The following is a 23,919-nucleotide window of genomic DNA, read 5'->3' as shown; positions in this document are numbered from 1 at the left end:
TCCCAGGTCACATCTCTGTCTTCGGTAGACCCATCGTCTCCTGAGTGTGGATTAACTTTATTCCTAAGCGTTTGGGAACGTGACTTGTCCCTAAACCTCTGGTTTTTCATCTGTTAAATGGGAATAAGAAGGGTTACCTGTTTCAGGGGACTCCTGGAAGATTAGACGAAGCAGTGTAAACAAGAGTTTAGTTGACTGTGGGTAAGCCCTCGGTAGATTGTCACTATTGTGTTCAGTTCCTCCTCTCTATAGATGCCTGCCCTGGGGCCCTCCTCCCCAGCTTCCTGCCCATGTAGGTTCCCAAAATGTCTGTGAGCGGGGCCCTCCCAGGGGCGGAGTGTATTTGTACCAGTGTAGTGTGTGTATCCTGGGAGCTGGAGGGCTACAATGTAACCAGTTAGTACCATGTTGTCCCTTCCTTGGTAGCAGCCTGGAGTCTCAGGTATCTTGCCCAGATGATCTGAACTGGCGCCTACAGCCTGTGTTTCAGTGGGAGCAGAGAGCTTGGGTTGGTGTGTTTGCGTTCCTTATGTCAGGAAGAGGCTGAGCCCATGCCCATCGGAACCTCCCCTAGACCTGTAATCCACTGGCAGTGAAGCTTAAGGCAGCCACAGGTTGCTCCCAAGATTACCAGACAGGTGGCTGCTCAGTTTCAATGCCAGGATGTCGAGAATGTCATTCTGAATGAGGGACCCAGCAGAAGGGCAGGCATCTTGCCAGTAGGAACTGTCACTTTTTCGAAGAGCCCTGGCAGAGCAAGCCTCCTACATGCTCTTGCTCAATTTTTCCAATAATTACTTCAGTATTTTCATATCAAGTTTGGGAGGATGTTCTTGGAATTGGTCGGACATGAATTGAGGTTTTGTTTTGTTTTTTGTTTTTTTTTAAACCAGAAGCTTGAATTCCTTTGGACTTGATGGTTAGTCTGGGTGACTAAAACTGGTCCTGGAAATGAAATGAAATCTTGGCCATGCTGCTGTGTGTCTGACCTCAGACATGTTATGGGGTCCTCAGAATCCCTTTCTCATGTGTAAAATGGGCTTGTCCATGCCTAACTCACAGGGTTATTTTTAGGACTATATGAGATTGTGTTTGTTAAGTACATGCAAATAGGACCCAGGATTTGAAGTTCCATTTTGTCAGCCTCTGGAGATGGCCCTGAACAGCATAGAAAGGGGAAGAGAGCTGGTGAGTCTTCACACCCCAGAGGGACTTCCCTAGTGGCTCAGACGGTAAAGAGTCTCCCTGCAATGCGGTAAAAAAAATCTGCCTGCAATGCAGGAGACCCGGGTTTGATCCCTGGGTTGGGAAGATCCCCAGAAAAGGGAATGGCTACCCATTCCAGTATTCTTACCTGGAGAATTCCATGGACAGAGGAGCCTGGCAGGTTACAGTCCATGGGGTTGCAAAGAGTCGGATACAACTGAGCGATTAACATGCCAACAGAGGCCAGATTTTGACCTTTTGTTTTTAATTGTTGCCCAGATATTATGTAGAAAGGAAGAGAAATCCTCTAGCAAATTAAAGGAACGTAACCCAGAGTTCATTAGAATGGTGTTTAAAGTATGGGACCTTCTCAGTGAAGCGTGAGGGGCTGCGGTGGCCTGTGTTCTCTTTGTTTTGTTTCGTAATGATGTTGCTGGTGATGGGTGGCCAGTCACTTGTTTCTGAGTTGACTCTGACGGCACAAACAGACTTCCTGAGAGATAAAGTTTTGGAGAGCACAGGTTTGGGGTGGGGAGAGGCCCTGGGCCTTCTCTAGCTCGTCCACCTTAATGTAACATGCATGGGACCCTGACGTTTTGGCTTCTGCCAAGGCAGCTCTGGAAGGTGAGGGCAGAGGGTTTCTCTTCACTGTTATTGAGCCCTTAGGTTCGAGGACTGGATGCTCGCAATGTGGAGGTTCCTGGTTAGGAGAGGGCCTTGAGAAAGCTGAAAGTCTCCAGGGACGTGTTTGTGTGGGTTGGGGGAGTCAAGCCCATCTGTTCAGCTGGGCAGGTGTCAGCTAAACGCCTAACATGGTGGTTTTGAGGTCGTTGGGAGAAAGCACCCTCGGGGTTTGAATCTGTGGCCTTTTCACTACTTGCAGTTCCTGTGCACAACTGGGCTCTGCTCTCTGGCATCCAAGGGTCTATGCCCGATGCTTGGCTCTCTCCTGGCTGGTGGGTGATGGGTGACGGGCATGTCCTTCCTGCTGGAGCCAGGCACCAGGCTGGGCTGCTCACAGGTCCCTGTTCAGTCTGTCCTGGGTTGTCAGAGCCTCAGCCAGACTTTGCACCCCACTCCAGTACTCTTGCCTGGGAAATCCCATGGATGGAGGAGCCTGGTAGGCTACAGTCCATGGGGTCATGAAGAGTCGGACACGACTGAGCGACTTCACTTTCACTTTTCACTTTCATGCATTGGAGAAGGAAATGGCAACCCACTCCAGTGTTCTTGCCTGGAGAATCTCAGGGACAGAGGAGCCTGGTGGGCTGCCATCTCTGGGGTCGCACAGAGTCGGACACGACTGATTCGACTTAGCAGCAGCAGCAGCCAGACTTCAGTACACTTCAGAGTTGGAGTCCTGCGTCTGTCTACCCTGTATATCAGGGCAGGTTGCAGTGTTTGGAGCCAGAGTAGGCCCTGTCCCCAGATCCCTGCTGGGTTGAGGTGAGGCTTTCAGGAATGAGAGCTATAGGGGAGAGATGGGTCTTTGCTAAGGATTCCTGCAAGTTCCCAGGGAGTCCTCCCAGGGAGTCCAGGCTTGTAGGTGCTGTCATCTCAGCCCTTGGCCTGGCTGTGCAGCATCTCACTGAGCATGGCATTAAGGCTGTCTTTTCTGGCTGCCTGGGTGTTTGCCTGAGATATAGTCAGCCTGGGAAGAGTAGCGGCCGTGTGCTGAGTTACTTTTCCGGGAATGTTTATCTCTGCTTGGATTTGGCGGCAGCACAACATACTTGACTGGCACTGCCCGCTCAGAGAGGGGCTGGCTGAGGGGTGGGCAGTGGCTCAGGTAGGACTGGTTAGGGGAGGCCAGCCTGACCTGGACAGTTGGTTTCAGCCCTTGGGGTAGTGGCGGGAGGGTATGAGTATAGGACTGCCCAAACCTGAGGCCCCGCTTGCCCAGCTCCCCTTTGGCAAGATCCTCTTCATATGTTTAGATGAAGACTCTGATCTAGAGGTGGGCACCAAAGAGGCGTGGGCGTCTGGGCCAGCCAATAGCTGCAGGTTGCCAGGGCCCTGAGAGAACACTTGTCCATGAGCCCTTTTCCCCAGGTTTCATGGGGGCTGTCAGCCAAACCTTTGACATGGTCTGTGCCCTTGGCAGAACAGAGCACTTGCTGGGCTTCTCCCTGGCTTTTAGGTCCCAGGTGTTTCTTCAGCAGCACACAATTCCCACTCCCCCCACTCTCCCATCATCACACATGGGACATAGTGTATCTAGAGGACATGTGGCCTCAGCTCGGGAAAGGGCTGTCTCTCTCCTTTGGGGATGAGTCCTGGAGCCTCGTAACCTTCTGGCTTGGGGTGGAGCCTCATCCTGGGGCTTGGGGAGGCACCAGGAACTTCCCCTGTGTCCAGACCTTTAAGCTTTGGGAGGTTCGGTAACAGTCTTTTAAACCAGTTTTATCCTGTTGCTTTTCCTGGGGAAAATAATTTCCTAACATACACATAGACTTGCTTTCTTGTCTGACAGTCTGAGAAGGAGAAATGCCCTCCATGACTTTTTGGCTGACTATTTTCCATGCAGCCTGATGGTCGCAGAAGTGTATCCTGTCTGTTATAATTTGACCCAGATTCTGTGAAAGCACATGGGTGCCTCCACCTGATGAACCAGGTGAAAGTTCCATGGATTACAGGGTGCCTGAGCCACGCATAAGATGGGACTCAAACTGTGGCATCCTGGAACCACAACATCCCAGGATGGGTCTCCAGTTTCCTGACCCCTGTCATGCACTGTGCTAAAGGGGAAGGATCTTGCCTCAGGCCACTCAGTCAGGCAGTAGCCAGCTGGGGCTAGAAAAACTGATATCCTGCTTCCCAGTCTAATGCTTTTGCTTAAAAGTTATTGCCCAGTAGACCCTTAGTGCAGAGGCTCAGGGCAGCCTAATGTGGCCTTGAGTTTGGGAAGATCCCTGCTAGGTTTACAGGTGGGTCCATCTGAGAGGTCTGATATGGTAACAGTTTGTCTGGATTTGACGGTGTGCCTGTTCCTAGGCCGAGTGCTAGAGCTATGGAGAGGGAGACAACAAATGCCTCCTCCTTTGGAACTCACAATTTAGGCAGAGGTACATGTGCTAAATCACTTTAGTTGTGTCCAACACTTTGCGACCCTTTGGGTCGTAGCCCTCCAGGCTCTTCTGTCCTTGGGATTCTCCAGGCAGCAAAACTGGAGTGGGTTGCCTTGCCCTCCTCCAGGGGATCTTACCAACCTAGGGATTGAACCTGCGTCTCTTACATCTGGTGCATTGCAGGCAGAGTCTTTATCATGGAGCCACCTGAAAAGCCGCTTTAGGCAGAGGAGACATAATTAAATCATACTGATGTCACTTAGGGAAGCCACAGTGTGTCCAAACACGTTTAGTCTTTCTGCCTCCCTGTCCATCCCCTTTCCTTCCTTCCTTCCTTCTTTCTTTCTCTTATTCAGAAACCCAGAACTGGGACCAAGTTTTCCAGTCCTGGTTTTATCTGATTGTGTGAAAATGTTCCTCTGATTTCTGAAGCCTTGCATTAGCTCTGCTGGGTAATTTTTAACTTGTTGCTTTATAATGACTATAATGATACATCAGTGGCCGTATGGTGGGATATTATGGTCTTTGGTTAGCAGCAGAGTAGGGGTTTCCAGGCTGGGGCTAGACAAATTTATGGTTTGGGGAAGACAAAACAGTTAATCCTGGATCTTCCATGGATTCCAGCCTGGGGACCCTCTAGATCCTGGGGGCAGGGCCAGGAGTCTCATCCCCTTCAGGCTCAGCTAGGCTCTGGCCAGTGTGTGAAAGGGGCCCAGGCATCCTGTGGTCAAGTCAGACCGGGTGATTTCTTCACTGACCCCCTTCCACCTTGCCTCCCATGCCTGACTTCCTGATCAGTGTTCATGAAGTGGAGATGGAAATTCTGCTTGAAGCCACGTCCACCTGGAAATTCCAGTTCTTATCTGGTTAAGCAGCATTCCAGTTGTTTTAGGATGGTGGTCCTCCCTAAGCTAACTCCCTCGAGGATCTTTTTACCTTTGCCTCTAGCACTGCCCATGTGGGCCAGGTGATGAGATCACTGTAAGCCAGACCCTGACATCTGAGGAGCTAACAGGGCGTGCAGTTGGATTCGGTGACATCCACAGGGTTCCACCTGACTCTTAACTTGGTGAGGGACCGTGGCTGTGATTGCAAAAGCCTCCGTTGTGGGGCCTCTCTGTTTACCTGGGCCTGCGCAGTCGCTGGCCTAGGAGAGAGATCTTCGATCGTGTTCTAAAGGCCAGACCTTCAAGTTGGAAGGTCGTGGTGGCCTGAAGGATAGGGGACAGGGCCTGGCAAGAAGCTGGTTCTGGGTGAACGTGGCCTGAAGGGATTCGTCCTTAGGAGGCAGAAGGGCTGAGTCACACGCTCAGTGTTTCAGGTTCCACTTTTCAGCCTGGCCCTGCCCGCCCCTTCCCTGTACAAATGCAGGCCAGGGGCTGTATTATTGGCTGTTGCTGAATTCTTTGGCAGGGATTTTAATGTCTGGTCTGGGTGTGTAACATAGCGGCTTCTCTTTCCCCCTGCCGCCTCTCCAAGCCCCTCACAAAGCTCAGAGAGAGAGAGAGGTGGAGAATTTGTCTCACTAGGATACCAGAGGCCAGGGCCGTGGGTCTTGGCTTTGCCTGTTTTTTTTCTTTGAGGAGAGAGTAATCTTTTTTCCTCCTTTTTGTAAAAGGTAATGTGGGCTCATTGAAAAATATTTGAGAAGTTAAAAGAGGTTGAAAAGCACATGTATATTCCTATACCTACACCAGGCATATTGGCAAAGTTTGTCTTATACATGTTTAAGAATTTGCTGATAAATTTTTACAAATGGACAGATAGATTGGTACAGATAGATCTAGATAGCCTGATGGCCAGGATTTTTTCACTTAAAATTCTATCACGGGCTTGGTCCTATACCTTTAAAAACAACTAAGGGTATAACTTGTATTTTTCAACTGTTGCTGAACACACATACAGTTTTTGGTTTTTCTTAGTGGTTTGCTGAGGCTCATGCATAAAACTTTACATACTTTTTGGATTGTTTCCAAAGTGGAGTTTTTTGAAAAGGAAGAAAAGGGGATGAACACTTTTTGAAAAGGGCTTGGTTTAAAAAAAGAAAGAAAGAAAAGGGCTTGGTTTTTAAACTGTTTTTACTAAAGGATAGACTCATTGAGAATTTCAGGTTTTCTTAGTGGTGGCAGATGAGTACCACTTACTGCTGAATAAAGGCTGTGTCTAGAACTCTGATTAAAAACTAGGTGCAGGAAGTGAGTGCCTGGGATGGGGGCAAGGGGCCAGGCTGCAGGATGACTCTGTGGTGGGCGTGATGTCCTAGGAATCCGCTTCCTTAGTAATATCTCCATCTGTCTCCTTAGCAGCCAAGTCCCTGGACTGGGCCTCGTGGCCCTGGGGCGATGGTGCTGGGTGAGCACCAGTTAGCTAACCCAGTTCTGGTGACATGACTGAGATAGAACTGTGTCCGCAAGAGGTGTGGGAACAAACTAGTGAACCAGCACAGCTCTCCCACCTCCCCTCTCCAGAGGGTCCTGAGATCTGAGAGGGACCAGGAAGCGAGAATCTATAGGTTCCCACAAAGTCCTGTCAGGAGAAGCCTCGGAGACCAGCAGAGCGTGACACTCAGGCTCTTTGCAAGGTGTCTGCTTTGAAGTCAGTCGACTTTGAATGTCCTCTCTGGAGCTAAATTCTCTTCTGAGGCACACTTTGGATTTGGGACTTTGCCCAGGGTCATTTGGCACAGAGCCCGGCTATCGAAGGAGAGGCTGCACTGAGGGAAGGGCAGGGTTATGTCAGACCAGTGTGACCACCAGGGTGTGAGGTCAGGCTCCTTCCTGCCCCACCACATGGGTCTCCAGGTCACGAGGTGGCACCCTGGCAGAAGTTTCAGTGACTGCCTGACCTCATGACAGGTTGCGTTCTGAAAATGCCTTTAAACATTTCTTTAAAAATGTCCTCCTGTTTTGCATACCGTCCTTTTGCCTTTGACATCCTGAAATGGCACCTCTGCCGCTGTGTTTCAGGATACTGTCAGCTTGAAAAAACAGGAAAGGACTCCCAGTTAGGGCGGACCCAGGGTAACTGGTATTTGCATTATAGAAGGCTCGGACACTGGCGAGGAGGTGTTGGGTAGCTCTTGGCATTCAAATGAGCACCTTAGGTGGTGTGGCAAGGTCCCTGCCTGGTTCAGAATGGGCAGCCTTGAGTACTTACCCCAAAGGCAGGAGGCCCCCTGCCCAGGAAGAGGATGAGTGGGGACTCCTTTGCTCATTCAGCAAACTCGTACTGGTAACTACGCTCTGTGAAGCACAGTACACGGACATGAACAAAGGCTGGGCCCCACCCCGGGGGCATTCCTCAGCGGTGGACAGACCCCGACAAAGATAAGAGGAGGCAGGGGTGCTCCCAGGGCACTGAGAAGGTGCAGGGACCCGGATGGGTGGTCTGGGCCAGGGCTAGAGTCAAAATGAAGATCTCTCAGCATGTTGAACGGTCTCCCTGGTTGGGAAGGGCAGGAGTCTGCTGCCTGTTGTCATCGCTAGTTGCTTTCACATGGGGAGAGTGCCATAACAAAGTCCCAGCTGTGGCAGGCTGTCCCCAGCAGGGCAGGAGAGGACAGGAAGTTGAGGCATGGTGCAGGGAAAATGATAAAAGAGAGAGAAGGCCGTGCAGCTGGAGTGTGTGGACAAGGGCAGGCCCAGGAAGCTAGACTGAGGGCCCCAAGGGAGGAAGGAGAAGGGGAGAGGTGCAGAAAAAGGTGCTTGGAGTGTGGGGAATTCAAGGGCCTCTGGAGCAAGGATTCTGAATTCTGGTTCTTCTAGCTCATATCATTGCGAACAAATCCTGACTGCCTTGGTCCCTTCTCCTCTCTCTGAAGTGTGTGTGCTAAGTTGCTTCACTCATGTCTAACTCTGTGACCCTATGGATTGTAACCTGCCAGGCTCTTCTATCCATGGGGATTCTGCAGGAAAGAATACTGGAGTGGGTTGCCATGCCCTCTTCCAGGGGATCTTCCCGACCCAGGGATCGAACCCGAGTCTCTCACATCTCCTGCATTGGCAGGTGGGTTCTTTACCACTAGCACCACCTGGGAAGCCCACCTGTTGGTCCTTAGTGAGCTTCTTCCTCTTCCTCCTGGAGTCTGGATTTTTAGGGGGGAACCCTGGTTCTATGTGCCACGCGACCCCTCTGTGGGAGCTCCTGAGGGGCTGAGGGGTCTTGTGATGAGGCCTCTGTTGAGGACTCTGTCATCTCTGTCTAAGCAGGCATAAAGCTTTTAGGTGGCTGACCTTTGAAATGGCACGGGAAGTGTTTCTTTCCATCATGCTGGTTAGCTGTGTGCTTTGGGAAAGTTGTCATTCTCTCTGTACCTCACTGCTCTCACCTGTAAAATGGGGATAATAAAAGAATCTACCTCATGGATGCTGTGAAGTTAGTAGGCACAAAAGGGCTTGAAGCAGTGCCTAACACAGAGTAAGCTCCAAATATATGTTCTCTCTTACTGGTAGTACTGTTAGTGGCTCAATTGTGTCTGACTCTCTGTGACCCCATGGACTATAGCCCCTCCAGGCTCCTCCTCCCATGGAATTTTCCAGGCAGAAGTACTGGAGTGGGTAGCCATCTCCTTCTCCAGGAGATCTTCCCAACCCAGGGATCGAACCTGGGTCTCCCGCATTGTAGGTGGATTCTTTACTATCTGAGCCACCAGATAGATATAGATATGTTATCTCTTATTGGTAGTACTAATAGTTTTTATTTGTGAAGATTTTGGCTTTTACTTTGTCATATTTCTCCTTCTCTTCTTCCTTCTCCGAGTCATCTACTTCCTCTTCCTCTCTTTCCCCTCCTCTTCCTTCTCCTGCTTCTTTTCCTTCTTCTTCAGTTGAAAGTGCAGTGTCACCACATTCAGTGTTTAAATATGCATAATTCTACTCCTTCCCATTGTCGTAAAACCGTACATCTACTGGCATACTTTGCAGGTGCATACATACTTTTTACTCTGTTGCAACCATAGTGGGAACTGTTTTGCCTTCTACTATATTTGTTCAGCATTATCTTATAAACTATTGCTTATGTTACCTGAACTATCTTTTGTGGCTCCTTTCTGAAATCCTTAGGGCGTATTCCCTTAAGGTTAAATATCCTGTGTTTCCCCATCATAGATCATCTTTGCTGCATGTTGCTTCTTGTTTCAGTTGAATTATTTCCTGGGGATAAATTCCTAGAGGGGAATTTCTAGGCCAGAGGATATGGCCATCTTTACGACACTGGTTCACACTGTCACTGTGCTTTCCAATAGGGTTGGAATAATCCACAGGCCCTAAATTCTATTGGGTTGGCCAAAAAGTTGGGGTAAGATAGTATGGAAAAACCCAAATGAACTTTTTGGCTGGCTCAATAAATTCCTGGGCTGGGGCTTCCCTGGTGGCTCAGATGGTAAAGAATCTGCCTGCAATGTGGGAGACCCAGGTTTGATCCCTGGGTCAGGAAGACCCCCTGGAGAAGGGAATGGCAACCCACTCTGGTATTCTTGCCTGGAGAATCCCATGGACAGAGGAGCCTGATGGGCTGCAGTCCAGGGAGCCACAAAGAGTTGGACATGACTGGGCCACTAACACTAGGGATTTTAACTTCTAAAGAGTGTGCGTTCCCAGGGAAAGTCAGGTTTATCTGGAGTCTCACACATAATGCTCTCAGCTGTGTGTGTGTGTGTGTGTGTGTGTGTGTGTGTGTGCAGTTTCCTGTGTAGGACCCTGCAGGTGCTCTGGATGTGAGGCTTTTCCTAGAAGCCGTTTCCTGTGGGCAGTTCCTACTGAGGTTACTGGGTATCCACAGAGGAACCTTACACGTGGCTCTTTCTACACTTCACACACCTTTGCCAAAGAGTTGACTTACACAACATAAGGACCTTTTCTTTATTTGTGGAGCCATACCTGTAGATTGGGGGCAGATCCCAGCTTTAAAAGCCTGGCTTTACAATGCTGTTGATCTCACACATTGCAGGTCGGTTGCTGGAAATACCACACGCAGAACCCATGTTAGGCTCTAATGGCCTGGGCACCTGACCATTAGCCCATCTGCACGAACTCTGCTCTGACAGCCCTGGTTTATGGGATCCAGACACGGGGCCCAAATGAAGAAAGACTTCAAATTAGATTGGATATAAATAAGTTGATCAGAAGCCCGAGGTCTGCAAACAGGAATTGCTGTTTCTGACCCTGTAGCCACACCCCTACCCCATACACATGTCTTTTCTGTAGACAAACAGGAGCCTGCCAGCCTACCACTTGCACAAATGTTCGAATGACTTTAGTGATGTCACTGACCAGAGATTTACACCAAGTAGACGAGGTGGCTTCAGCCTGTGACAGCTGCTTCCTTAGCCTTGCAGCCCCTCCGCATGTCCTCTCTTCTACTACATTCCTCAGCAATCAGCTGTGTCTCAATGGGGTGCTCCCAGGATCCGTTTGGAACTGGGCTGGAGCTGCTGTGAACATCTTGTTCCTGTGGGACCCAGGGCAAGACCTCCTTCCTGTGTAAAGAGGAAAGATCATCCTTACCTCAGAGGGTTGATAAGAGGATAGGATGATCTGAGGTACTTGGTAATGAAATTCTGATCAACGCACAACACATCCCCTAGGCAGCAAAGGTGTACGTTCCACACAGTAGGCTGCCAAGTAAAATGTTTTTCAAATGCAGTTTTTTCTCTCTGCTCTGGAGCAGTCAGGAGAAGGAGACTGAGGCTGTATCCACAGTTTAGGAACAGAGTTTAGCCATTTTGGTAGAGACGGTGGCCTGCTTATCTGAACAGACCTACCCCAGGCCCCAAGGAGAAACTTCCACCTTGTTGGATCCGCAACACTGGGAACCTGGAGTGTGGGCTGCCATGTGTCAGGTGTGCCAGGCTTCTATGGTCATTCACAGTGTTCCCTTCTCCAGGTGATCATTGTTTGTCAGTGTCCTGGGTCGAGGCCATCACAGACTACACCGTAGCTGGGTGGTCAGGGTAGAAGCTGGAGGGAGCTTTGGATATTTGGTGGAGTCTCAGGAGTTAAGGCTTTTGAGCTGTGGTGTTGGAGAAGACTCTTGAGAGTCCCTTGGACTGCAAGGAGATCCAACCAGTCCATCCTAAAGGAGATCAGTCCTGGGTGTTCATTGGAAGGACTGATGTTGAAGCTGAAACTCCAATACTTTGGCTACCTGATGCGAAGAGCTGACTCATTTGAAAAGACCCTGATGGTGGGAAAGATTGAGGGCAGGAGGAGAAGGGGATGACAGAGGATGAGATGGTTAGATGGCATCACCGACTTGATGGACATGGATTTGGGTGGACTCTGGGAGTTGGTGATGGACAGGGAGGCCTGGCGTGCTGCGGTTCTTGGGGTCGCAAAGAGTAGGACACGACTGAGCGACTGAACTGAACTGAACAGGAGTTAAGAATGGCTGTGTTAAAAAAAAAAAAAAACAAAAAAACAGGCGCTGGGCTGGACATAGGTGGGCTCAGGCTGGGCCACCTAGTGGCCTGTACCACTGTCCTGTTAGAAAACTAAGACACAGGCCTAGACAGCCTGTGTCTACCCAGGGGCTGGAAGCCAGGATACCACACCCTGAAGTTCCGTTTTGGCACCAGCCTACTCAGTGATCCGAGAGAAGTCACGTTCTCTTCCCCAGGCCTCACTTTACCCATCTGTTAAATGAGATAAGGGGTTGGCCTGGATATTCTCTGGTGTCTCCTCCTGCCTGGGGATTCTGATGTAGCCTTGAACTCCTGCGTAATACAGTTGAATGTCTGGGCTGCAGGACAGCTAGCCATGTAGACCTGGGTGACTGTCAGTGCACCCCGAGCCAGGATTGAGTCAGTTACTGGCCAAATCCACACCCAGCTGACCCTCCCAGCAATTCCCATAGCTAGGCCCCAAATCACAAGTAAATTGGTTAGCTTGAAAACCCAATCAGTGGGAGTCGCTATGAATCTAGGGTTCTAGGTTCCAGCAAAAACCACATCAACCACACCCACAACAGATAATCTTACTTAGCATCTTACTTACATGCCAAGCATGGGAAAAGTACTACATCTGCATTATTTTCAGTGATTCTCACAGCAACTCTTTTTTTTTTTTTTTTTGCCTATTTGTCCTGGTTTGAACTTCCAGCACATCGTCGAATAGATGAGTAAGAGAGGACATCCTTGTCTTGTTTCTGATCTTAGGGGAAAAACATTCAGTCTTTAAGTATGACCTTAGCAGTGGGATTTTTGCAGATGCTTTTTATCAGATGAGGAAGTTCCCTTCTGTTCCTAGTTTATTGAATGTTTTTATCGTGAATAGGTGGTGTGTTTTGTCAAGTGCTTTTCTGTGTCTGTTGAGATGATCATGTGGTTTTTGTCATTGGTCATTCTATTGATGTGGTATATGATACACCGATTGCTTTTCCAGGTATAAATCAAACTTGAATCCCTGGGATAAATCCCACTTGGTTGTGGTATGTCATCCTTTTCATATACCTCTTGCTAATATTTTTGTTGAGAATTCTTGTTCATAAGAGTCATTGATCTATAGAGTTTTTCCCTCAGCTTTATTGAAGTATAATTGGCAAATAATCTGTAGTTTCCCTTTTCATCCTTCTCCTGATGTCTTTGTCTGAACTTGGAATCAAAGTAACACAGCCTCACAGAGTAAATAGGGATGAGTTCCTTCCTCTTCAATTTTCAGAAGTTTGTGAAGGGTTTGTATTAATTCTTCTTTAAATATCTGGTGAAATTGACTAGTGAGACTGTCTGGGCCTGGACTTTTACTTGTAAGAAGCTTTTTGATTACTGGGTCAATTCCTTTACTTGTTGCAGGTCTATTTGGATTTTCTTTTTATTCTTCAGTCAGTTTTGATAGTTATGTCCTCCTAGGAATTTGTCTACTTCATCTAATTCATCTAATTTGTTGGCATGGTTGTTCATAGTATTCTCTTATAATCCTTTTTTTTTCATTCCAAAGTTGTTAGGAGTATTTCTGTTTTCATTCCCAAGTTTGGTAATTTTGTCTCTCTCTATCTCTCTTTTTTCCCACCTTGATCAGTCTAGCCAAAAGTATGGCATTTTGTTGATCTTTTCGAAGAACCAACTTTGGCTTCATCAATTTTCTCTGTTATTTTTCTGTTCTCTATTTCATTAATTTCTGCTCTAATCTTTATTATTTTCTTCCTTCTGTTTTGCTTTAGCTTTATGTTTAGTTTGTTTTTCTATTTCTTAAAAATCTTTTTAAGGTAGAAGGTTAGGTTATTGATTTGGATCTAAAGATCATGTACTTTCAACATTGTAATAAATACTGTTAAATTGTCCTCTAGTTTACATTCATCAGCAGTGTATGGAAATTGCCTGTTTCCCACACTGGATATTTATCATCACTCTTTCTACATTTATCAATATGATGGTCAAATGTGGTATCTTGTTTTAGTTAGTTTCTCTGATTACTGATGGTGTTGAGCAAATGTTAATGTATTAGTTGGCCGTTTGTATTTCTTTTGTAAATTACTTGTTAATATTTTTATCCATTTTTCTAACAGTTTTAAAATATGTTTACAGGAGTTTTTAAGACTATGGATATTACTCCTTTATAATATATCATTTGCAAATATGATCTCTCCATTTGTCATGTGTCTTTTAACTTTATCTCTGGTATCTTTGATCATATAAAAGTTTCATATATTTAAGTCTGTCTTTTCCTTTATGACTTCAGGTTGTTTTGGCACTTAGGAAGTTCTTCATGTTTCCAAGATTGTAAAAATTTTTTTTGGTATTCTTTTCTAAGCTGATTCTTAAGCATTTTAGTACTTGTCCCTGACAGCAAAAACCAAATAGAATCATATGTTGTAAGAACCCTTATATCATACCCACAGAACCCTTTGAGCTCTTAATCTATCATCGATGCTGGTGGATTAGAGTAGAAATGTGAAATTTCAGCCACTTGTGATTACAGAGTTGTAATAATCTGTATGCTTTGAAGTTCTAGGGAGTCAGGGGAGAAGACGAAGTAATATTTATTGAACATCTGTTAGTACGAAGTAATATTTATTGAACATGTATTAGTGCTAAGCACTGTGGTAAGACTGTATATGTGTTATCTCATTTACCATGTGGAGAGAACACATTATTATCTCCACTTCTTAGAGGAAGAAATTGGAACAGGCTGCACTCAAAGAGGTCCTGATGCCAAAGAGGTATTGTCAGGAGTGCATGGCTGGCTGACTGCCCAGGTGGCCTGTAGGGCAGCAAGCTTTCCATAGTCCAAGGTCTGGTTCTAGTTGGAGAGGGAAGGATATACTGGTAACTAGCACTGCAGGTCCAGAAATGCAGTCAAGGCTCCAAAACTGATCAGAGGGTCAGCTGACTCAGAAATAAAACCCCCATGAGACTTATTTACATGCTGGAATGCTAAGCTGTGCTGTGCTACTGGAAGACTGAAACTGTTGTCAACTGGCTTAGCATTCTCTGGCTGCTGGCAGCACTATAAGGGAAGCCATAGTGTAATCAGGGAGCTGTGAAGTCAGAAGTCGGAGCAGAGCAGTGAGTTGTTCTCAAGTGTTGGTTGGAGTCAGGTGGTCAGGCTGATGAACCCGTCCCCGCAGAACTGCGGAAGCCCTTCAGGGACCTTGGTCTGGTCCAGAGGTCAGAACTCCACTCTGTGCAGCCCTGGAAGGCCTCATCCTGCGCCATCCTCCACCACTCGCCTATGTATTCCCTTGTGTACTTTTTTTTCCTTTTCTTCCCTTCCATCCAGCCATCCAACTTTTTATTTCATAGCCTGTTATTATCAAGGACTCTCTTGCCTTATTTGTTCTCTTTGATCCTCATTCCCACTTCCATTTTCCAACTCCACCATGGGCATTAAAGTGTTTAATGTGTATCTGTTTTTTGCTCTTACCAGATGGGAGCCACTGCTTAATATATGTGCAATTTTTAATTTAAATTTAATTTTTTAAATTAATATACATAAAATTGGCCTTTTTGGTTTATAGGTCTATGAATTTTTATATGTATATATACACATATATATAAAACTACCACAATCCAGATGTAAAATATTTTTTCACCCCTCCCCCCAAAATCCCCCTGTGGTCATATTTTCATCTCACCCTTCACCCCTGTTAATCACTGATCATTACTGTTGTTTTATTTTTTTGAGAATGCCGTGTAAGTGGATCATATAGTGTATGTATGTATATATATATTTTAACTTATAAACCATTTTATTTTTTGCCATGCCATGTGGCATATGGGATCTTAGTTCCCCAACCAGGGATCAAATCTGTGTGCCCTCCTGCATTGGAAGCTTGTAGTCTTAACCACTGGACTACCAGGGAAGTCCCAATGATATTTTTTATAGCTCATTTTGATTCTAATTTTTTTTTTTACCCACTTCTGCTTTTTCTTTCTTCTTTTTTTTTTCTTCAATTTTTAAAACGTTTGACATAACTTCAAACTCATAGAAAAGTTGTTAAAATTATGCAAAGAATTTCTGGATAGCCTTTGAACATGAGAGTGGCTCAGTCGTGTCTGACTCTTTGTGACCCCATGGACTGTCCATGGAATTCTCTAGGCCAGAATACTGGAGTGGGTAGCTTTTCCCTTCTCCAGGGGATCTTCCTGACCCAGGAATCGAACTGGGGTCTCCTGCATCGCAGGCAGATTCTTTACCAACTGTCAGGGATAGCCTTTGGATCCCCCTGAATTCCCCAAACGTTTACATTTGCTGTATTTGCTTTTTTCTTCTTTCTCTCCATGTATGTGCATGTGTGATATTCCAAATCATGCCCTGTTATCCCTAAATATTCAGTGTGTATTTCCTAAAAATAAGAATTTTAAAAATATAACCAGTTAGTACAATGACCAAATCAAGAAATCAACATTGAAAATTTTCTATTATCCCATCTATTGACCTTATGAAGATCTTATTGCTTGTCCCAAGATTGTCCTTGTACTAAAAGGAAATTGAAGAGTAGGCATTTTATTCCATGATCATGTCTCTTTAGTCTCTTAATCTGGAAAAATGCCTGACATTTCTTTGTGTTACATAACACTGACGTTGTTGAAGAGCACAGACCAGTTGTTTTATAAAGGCCCCTCAATTTGAGTCTGATGTTTCCTTGTGGTGAGGTTCAAGTTATGCATTTACAGCAAGAATATTGGGTGAATGTTGCCGAGTTCTTCTTAATACGTATTATGTAGAAACACATGCTGTTAATTTGTTCCTTATTGGCCAAGTGAACTTCGATCTTTTCATTATGGTGGCATCTGCCGTTTCTCCATTTTCAAGTTTGTTATTTTACCCATTTTAATTAAAATGTGTCTTACGGGCATTTACTTTGAGATTATGTGAATATCTTGTTATTCCTCAAACTTTCATCCATTGGCTTTTAGCACCTATCAGTGATTCTTACTGGAATCGATTACTTTTACGGTGTTTGGCGATCTAATTCTATCATTGCTTCTACATTTATTAGTGGGCATTTTCTTGTGAGGAAGAGCTTTCCCTTCTTCCCATTCATATATTAGTACAGAGTTACAGATCCTTCTTTGTTCAGTAGTTCATAATTCTTCACTAACATTATTTATTTTAATGTTCAGACTCTCTCGGGTCACAAAGAATCAGACACGGCTGAGCAACTAAGCACGTACGTCCCAGATTTGGCCGACGAGATCCCCGTCAGGCTAGCTCCTGTGTCATTTGGGCACATCCCTCTGTTCTTTGAGCATTTCCTTCACTTTTAGACAAATCAAGATGTTCCAGCCCCGTCTTGTTCGTTTTGACTCAGCCCCGGAATCAGCCACTTCTCCGATGAGCTCTAGTTCTTGTTAGTAGAGGATGGTGTTTAGAAACCAGGAGCTGGGCTCCAGGCACTCACCTTTGATTTTAAGGTCCATCCACGTTGCCATGTGTAATCTAGTGTCTGTGGTGTTCATCCCAGTTTTCTCTCTCCATTAATGACAGACTCCCACACTACCTTCACACATCCTGACGTAAGGAACAGCCTTCTCCATAGACCTGTGTGTGGATTTATGCTGCTCCCTGAGTGCCAGATAGGGCTGCAGACCGGCTGCCCCCGTTTACATCTCCACCAGCGGAGCGCAGAGTGTCTCTGTACCTCTCCACAAATACTTAGCCTTAACGAACTTCCTCATTTTTGCCAAACGATTAGATATGCTGGGTGAGCTCTTGTTTTAACTTGATTTTCTCTGATGACAAATGAGCTGGCGCATCTTTTCGTATGCTTGATGGCCTTTGGGAGTCTTCTTTGGTAAATTGCTTATTCATAATTCTTCTTTGGCTGGGGCTCTTGTGGTTTCGTGATGATATGTAAGATTTCCTTATACATCCTGGATACTAATCTCTTGCTGGTCTCAGACATTGCAGGTCTCTTCTCTCAGTCTGTCCTTTATCTATTCACTCTGGCCATGCTATCTTTTGTTTGAAGGGAAGACTTTTCCCCCCTTGGTTTTATGCTTTCTCTCACCAGTAGCCTTTTTCTATAACTATGTGAATACCCTTAGTCCCTCCACATTTTAAATGTGCTGGTATGACTAAGCTCTGGTGATTCTCCACAGCAGTCTGTCTTATGACTTCTTAGCCTCTATTGAATTCTGTTAAGAATGACTTTGCCTCTTAGAATGTAAGGTCCGCATGCAGGTATTATTCATGTATTTATTCAGTAAATCTGTGTTGTAAACCCACTATCTATTAGGCACTGTGCTGTATCACAGATAAGGTTCAAAGAGGGTGAAACATGCCTGTGGCTTTTCAGAGGTAGAGTAGGGATTTTTTGCTTTTTTATTAAATTTTATTATTAGAGTATAATTGCTTTACAATGTTGTGTTGGTTTCTGCTGTACAGCGAAGTGAATTGACTATAAGTATACCCCCTCCCTCTCAGATCTCCCTCCCAGTCACCCCCATCCCTCCCCTCTGGTCATCACAGAGCACCGGGCTGAGCTCCCTGTGTTATCCAGTAGCTTCCCATAGCTATCTGTTTTACACTTGGTAGTGTATGTTTGTGAATGCCATTCTTCCGATCTGTGCCATCCTTCCCGTTGCCCTCATGCCCACATGTCCGTTCTCTACTTCTGGAGTAGGGATTTAAACCTGGTCTTTCCCCCTGTGCTGCTTCCCTCAGAAATTGCATTTGATTCCTATAGAACCGTGTGTCAAATTTCCACACCTTTTGTAACAAATGGCCTAAGAAGGCAGAAAGCAAAGTACTCTCCCCCGGCATCCAGGGAGGGGAAAGTCATCAGGAGAGGAGTGGAGGGAAGTGTGGCTCCCGCCTTCCTGGGCCTGGCAGACCCTGGGCTACCCGCTGGTGACTGGCTCCAGGCTGATAGTGTCAGACCCAGAGGAGACTGGGAGGCTGCCTCTGCCTGCAGGGGAAGGTCTTAAAATAACACCCAGACCTGTATCATCTAATCCTTTCTGAGAAGCTCAAATCATCCCTTCCAGAAGTGCCCTGATTCTAAGAGGAGAGAGATACAGCTGGATCATCCTGGGGGCTAACATAGAATTTCCAGGCCCCCCAAGCCTTTCCTGGTAGTAATAACGGTGAGCAGGCGCAGTTTCCACAAATTCCAGCCCGGCAGGAGAAGGGCTGGGTGAGGAGGAAGTGTGCGTTTGGGCTGGAACCAAACAAAGCAGAAATTCCTCCTGGGACAGTTTTTTCCCAGAGGACAAATGGGGGAAGCCTGTTTACTGGGCTGTAAAAGCCTTGATTCCTGGGTACTGCTTCCTGATCTCAGGCCTTGCATCTCTGTGCCTGTAGAAACCTCTTTGGGTTACCCCAGGACAGATGTATACTGTTAGGCGCCCAGTCCTGGGGTCTCCCAGGGCTTCCTAGTTCTCTATCCTTGTTTCTACTGCCCACTCTGAATTCTGAACCATGACCATGTATGTGTGGAAATACACTTGAGAAGGGTTTAGATCAGCGATGTTACATTGGGTTCACTTTTAGGCTCCTTGAGTCAGAATCCCCATGGATTCTGAACCCTGGAGTTCTGAGATAGACTATCCCCCTGGGCGCAGTGGAAGGAAAGCAAAGGGCCACGTGAGCTATGATCTGCTGCCCACTGTGTAGATGTAGCCATGATCATCAGAACCTTAAAGGATTAATAAGGAGATGATAAAGATGACTTTTTTGCAAATCTTAAGTGTCCTTGCAGAAATCCGTCAGGCTCTCTGTCCTTTGTTTAACACTGGGGTTAAAATATAATTCTCAAGGTCCCTCCAGCTCTGGTCTGCTAGGATTATCCAAGGGGCCTGTTTCAAGGTGGATCCTGACCCTTCAAGGTGATGGAATCTGACCTTGACTTCACTCCCTTAGGTTTAAGCCTTGGTGTCCTTGGTAATAGGATCCTGGACCAGATGAACATCCAAGGCTTTTCTGATGATTTTACGACCCATGTTACACTTTGAGCTTTGGAGTTATTTTCTCAAGGAACAAGTAGTATTTGGGGAAGCACCTGTTTGATGTGGCAGTGTGAGGTTTAGATGAGGAAATAGCAATATATTGTTTAGAAGATGAGGCTATACACTACCACTGTGTCTAAAATTATAGGGCTAGAATCTGGAGGAAACTCATTTTAAAATGTAGGGTGGGGGATATGCCCGTAGGTCATGAATTAGGTGCTATACCTGGAAACCAAAGGCATCTTTAGAGCTCAGAAGGGAGAGTTTTCTTGCCCTTGGTCACCTTGGGTGTAGGTGTGTAATTAGGACAACAGTCTAGATTCTTAAGCATCATATAGGCAAGATGGCTCCCAATTCTGCTAACTCAGCTTCTTAGTTCATAGCTGAATGTGTTGTGGGGGTCACCAACATTTGTACAGCCTGTTCTTTCAGAAACTGTTCCAAGTTCAAAAGGAATGGTATACAGCCCCTACCCTCAAGGAGACAAGGGTCTACTAGAGGAAGCAGGTAGATAGACTAGCACCCTCCTCCCAGGAGGCTTGGATGTGGGCTTGTAAAGGTTGAAACATTGGTAGGTGAAGAGTGTTCGTAAGGCATCTGGAGCACGGACCAGTTGGCCTGAAGGATCCTGGAAAAGCTTTGAAATTCAAAGTTTGATCTTTGAAGGATTGTTCCCTTGCCTACTTCACAAAGGTTTTTGAGATAGCATAAGAATGCTGCTGCTGCTGCTGCTAAGTCGATTCAGTCGTGTCTGACTCTGTGCGACCCCATAGATGGCAGCCCACCAGGCTCCCCCGTCCCCGGGATTCTCCAGGCAAGAACACTGGAGTGGGTTGCCATTTCCTTCTCCAATGCATGAAAATGAAAAGTGAAAGTGAAGTCGCTCAGTCATGTCCGACTCTTAACAACCCCATGGACTGCAGCCTACCAGGCTCCTCCGTCCATGGGATTCTCCAGGCAAGAGTACACACTGTAAAAAAGGATCAACATAAATAAAACAAGAGAAAGAGAAAATGTGGCTTAAAAGTTAAGATTCAGGCAGAGTTAAAATGTAGATATTCAGATGCGGCAACCCAGCACAGCCATTTCATCTGTCGCTTTGCAAAAGCCACAAGTGAAACGTCAGAGAACAACGATATGTAGTAGTTCCTGAGCCTAAGTTGTTTTTCTTGGTGCTTCACTCTTCAAGATCTTCATGGGGGTGGGAGGGAGGTGGTGGTTAGCAGGTGAGCCTGCAAACCAGCATTCCTCAAAACATACTTTAGGGACCTATGTTAATGCTACCTAGAGTGCTTGTAAAAGGCAGAGTCCTGGGCCCCAACCCCAGACGTACCAGATCAGAACCTCTGGGCAGGAAGATCCAGGAATCTGCAATTTTACTTGCTTCCCCAGATGACTTTCTATGTACTCCACAACTTGAGAACCTCTGCAGTAGATGGAAACCTGAACAATATCTTGAAAGCACATGCAGTAAAGCAAACATGAAGGCTTGGCCTTTGTGTGAAGGCTGGGTGGGAATTTAGTGGGAGAGAGAGCAGGGCATAAGAATAGGCAGTTCCACTGAGGTTCATTCCTGGCCAGGTCACTTTCAGGTCATATTTTAGAAGAGGTACTCAATGTGGTAATTCAGGCGCGTGGCAGGGACACTCCTCAGCACAGAGATGGATGGCAAGCAGCTGGCCCCACTGTGTTGTCCGGCTTGTCCAGCTTCCCCTCGCCCTCTTGGGCTCTCTTCTGTAGACCTGCTCTGGCAGGCTCTTTTATTTTTTTGAGCAAATACTTTGTTTTTCTCTGTGCCCCCAAATGCAGGGTTCTGAGACCACAAATGTGCTCAGCTTCCTGTTGAAAAAGTGTTTTTCCCCTCAGGGTCTAATAGCGACTTGGATGATGAGTTGGCAGAAAACAAGTGGGTGTTGAAATAGCGTCCTGCGTTTAGTGTGTCTGAGACTCAGCAGGCCAGCCTTTAGAGTAAATGATTCCTGTTTTCTGGTCACAGAGTTGTATGTTGTGAAGTCTTTATTTTGGAAGACACTTCTTTATTGGGAAAAGGATGAAGAAGGGGGGGTGGTCACACTTCTTGTCCTCGGGTTATATTTTTAGATAGTTATTGTTTGATTTTAAAGATATACCCAAAAGTATAAGGAAAAGGAGCATGAACATCTGATTTAAGAAATGATTTCCAGTACTTTGGGAGCCTTTGTGGTTTGGATTTTAAAACCCAGTGAGACATAGTTACCATGAACCATGAGCAGTCCCATCTGGTGGCTTTCTGTCCTGTCGTCCTCCATCACGTTCTCTCGTGTTTTCTTGTACATTAAACCTTCATCACGTTTTCTCAAGGTTTATTGAAATCCTCTTCGTTTCTTGTATTGGTGGCAGGGAGAAGAACTGCGCACCATCCATTCAGCTCAGGTTTGTTGGCATACTCCATGCCCACGGCAGCCAAGTGGACACTCATGACTCTTCTCCCGGGGTGGAGCTGAGGGAGCCAGTAGAGCTCTCTGCAGAGCTTTCCTTGACTCTGTTCCCTGGCCTCAGAGTTGACTCCCCTTCCTTTGTGCCATTTCTGCTATTCGCACCACTATCACCCTCAGCATTGTGTTTGCATTGCTAGTCTCCCTCCTGGCCAAGGGCAAAGACTTCTTCTTAACCCATCCCCCACTGCTTGCATGCCTGGCACCAACTGGCAAGTGGTGTGTGCTAACTAGGTGCATGCTTAAATGGACATGGTGCTACGAGTCCTTAACGAAGGAAGAGGAAGGGTAAGAACCAACCTTGAGTGGTGAGAAGGCTTCCGAGGAGAGGTGATGTTTGAGCTGTGGCCAGGCAGCTGTTGGATTGGTGATAATGAAGTTGTTGGAGAGATGGTTTAGTGTAAGCCCCTTGCAGGAAACGTTGGTTCTCACTTCTAGTCTGTAGTCACAAGGGGCACCGTGGGTTGATAAGACCACTGCAGACAGCTGTCATTCCTGTGCCTGGGGATTTGATAGTGCCTATTTCGGCTTCCAGCCTACATCAGGTCTTTGGAAGGTTGGTACAGAGGAAAATGGCTCACCCCCAACAAGAGTCTGAGGAGCAACACCTCAGGGGAGCTGAGGGGTGGGCTGCGGGAGGGATGGTTTGAAGAGGGGCTGTGCCATGTTGTTAGGTCTGAGGCTTGGCCAAGGAAGAGATTCCAACATCTCAGCTGATTGAGTCACAAAGTTGTGGGCATTGGCTAGTTCCCGAAAATGTGAATTTCGTCACTCAAGAAAATTTTTTTTAAAACTGGGGAGTCCTGACCCCTGGTTTCCAAGTAAGGGTTTGTTTGTTTGTTTAAATTTTATTTTATTTTTAAACTTTACAATATTGTATTGGTTTTGCCAAATATTGAAATGAATCCGCCACAGGTATACATTTAAATTAAAAAACAATCAATCCAACATTAAAATCCACTGTGATCATTTCCTAAAAGAAAGGAGATCTTAACATTTAATGAGTAAGAAGCACTTCCTCTTGGAAGAACGGGCATTCTGATATATTGATTGCTTTGAGCTTAATGAAGGACCACCTACATTATCTTTTGTTGTTGTTCAGTCGCTCAGTCGTGTTGTGACATGGACTGTAGCCCCCCCAGGTTCCTCTGTCCATGGGATTTTTCAGGCAAGAATGCTGGAGTAGGCTGCTGTTTCCTTCTCCAGGGTATCTTCCCTACCCAAGAACCTGCGTCTCCTGTGGCTCCTGCATTGCAGGCAGAGTCTTACCACTGAGCCACCTGGGAAGCCCCACATAGTCCTTACATTAACCATTTTGTCTTGGGCTGGTGAACCGTTGTCATCACCCCACTTCAGGCCGAGGACTGTCTTGACCAATCGGTTGGTCAGTTGGGAAGCCGTGACTGGATGTTCCAGCCTCTTTGGCTGAGGCCAGAGGAATGAACCAGTGGCTTGGCTGGCAGGGTGGCAGGGCGTCCATGCTGGGCTGGCTCTTGATCTGTAGGGCTTCTGACGAGGGGCGCGTGTGTGTTTGGGTTTGCTGTGCTGGGCTAGGGAGCAGTGGAATTTGTCTGAGTTGAGCTCACACATTGAAGTTATTGAGCGACTTACACGCTAGGCCGTGACCTGGACTCCCAGCTGAGAGGCCCACGTGGCAGAGCTTTAGCAGGAGGAGCTGAGGACAGGCTCACATCTGCTCATCTGCTTACGTAACCCTGCCTCCCGGCTCTCAGAGCCAAGAAAACACACAAGCCGACCCAGCGGGGCCAAGGGTTTGTGGTAGCAC

The 23,919-nt window shown here is 46.5% G+C and overlaps 1 protein-coding gene and 1 long non-coding RNA gene across 2 annotated transcripts in view; one reads left to right on the top strand and one right to left on the bottom strand.

Moving 5' to 3' along the window:
- B4GALT1 (beta-1,4-galactosyltransferase 1) overlaps positions 1-23,919 on the top strand; it is a 56,058-nt gene that overhangs the window by 1,461 nt on the left and 30,678 nt on the right. The gene's annotated exons all lie outside the window — the stretch shown is intronic.
- Positions 9,080-23,040, bottom strand: LOC133252922 (uncharacterized). Its single transcript, XR_009738125.1, has 2 exons — positions 20,993-23,040; positions 9,080-10,749 (listed from the first exon to the last, which is right to left on the bottom strand). It is a non-coding gene; the product is annotated as an uncharacterized LOC133252922 (long non-coding RNA).

The sequence above is a fragment of the Bos javanicus genome, chromosome 8, assembly GCF_032452875.1.
Source record: "Bos javanicus breed banteng chromosome 8, ARS-OSU_banteng_1.0, whole genome shotgun sequence".
In the NCBI taxonomy this organism is placed as follows: Eukaryota; Metazoa; Chordata; class Mammalia; order Artiodactyla; family Bovidae; genus Bos; species Bos javanicus.
Note: the sequence above shows the minus strand (reverse complement) of the source record. Positions and strands in the feature narration are given on the sequence as shown.